We start from the raw sequence: 1,323 nt of genomic DNA on the forward strand, positions 1-1,323 counted from the left end.
TTTAGGACTTCAGAAATTTAAGAAACTCGGAAGTTCAGAAATCATAAAAATCCTAAAAATCTTGAAATTTTGAAGTCATGAAAATCTTTGCATATCCGAAATTTGGAAAATTCCGAATTTTCAAATTTTGAAATTCTGTATCTTCGAAAATTTGTTAATCTTAATATCCTTGAAATCCTGATGATCAAGAAATTTTGAAAACTTTGAAAATCTTAAAAATCTTGATAATCATGAAAATCTTAAAATCCTGAAGATCGTAAAATCATGTAAATCTTGAAAATTNTANACGTTTTATTGAATAGACAGTATGCAAGATACCAAAAATTTGTCAACTGATAAGATGTTTGTCATTATATCACCAACATTTTATCAGTTGACAACTTTTTGATATCTCTCGTATGAACTGAGATATGTGAGCTCAAACTTCAAACTCTCCTTTTTTAACCGCCAAATCGTTTTTTGACCTACTTTGTTGGCGATAAAAATGTTACGTTTTTTTGGAACACTCTTACTTGCAATTGATTTTTTGTTTATTTTTTGCCTTTTCCATTTATTTTCGTGCTTTTTTTTTGGGTAGAAAAACAGACTACTTCATTTTCGACCACCTAAAAATGACAACCATACACGCGCACTTTGAGCTTAAATATCTCAATTCCCGTAAGAGATATCAAAAAATTGTCAACTGATAAAATGTTTGTCACAATATCAACAATGTTTTATCAGTCAATCATTTTCTGATATCTCTTACAGAAATTGAGATATTAGAGCTCAAAGTTAACGACGATTCGGGCACTTTTTATTATTGTCTATACTTGCACTTTGAGCTTATTTATCTCACTTTTTGTGCAAGATATTTAAAATGTGTCAATTGATAGAATGTTTGTGATCTTGTGCTAAACATTTTATCAGTTGACAGTTTTATTATATCTATCATGGGAACGGAGATAAATTGGGTCAAAGTATAGGGTGGCCTTCTAGTCTCGCCCTTTAGTGTCTATTTTTGGCGCGAATTTCAAATTAGCCTTGGTAGTTCTAAACTGCGTATAATACCTCATCTGTTTTTTGTATCTTGTTGCGTATCTGGCGTCTTCTCTTTTTCTTTTCCCTCTCTCGTTTTCTCTCACTCTCTCACCCTCTCTCTCTCTCTCTCTCTCTCTCTCTCTCTCTCTCTCTCGCTCTCTCTCTCTCTCTCTCTCTCTCTCTCTCTCTCTCTCTCTCTCTCTCTCTCTCTCTCTCTCTCTCTCTCTCTCCCTCTTCCTCTTTCTCTTCCCTCTCTCTCTCTCTCTCTCTCTCTCTCTCTCTCTCTCTCTCTCTCTCTCTCTC

Source organism: Caenorhabditis briggsae, assembly GCF_000004555.2.
Source record: "Caenorhabditis briggsae complete genome, chrII, whole genome shotgun sequence".
NCBI classification, from domain to species: Eukaryota; Metazoa; Nematoda; class Chromadorea; order Rhabditida; family Rhabditidae; genus Caenorhabditis; species Caenorhabditis briggsae.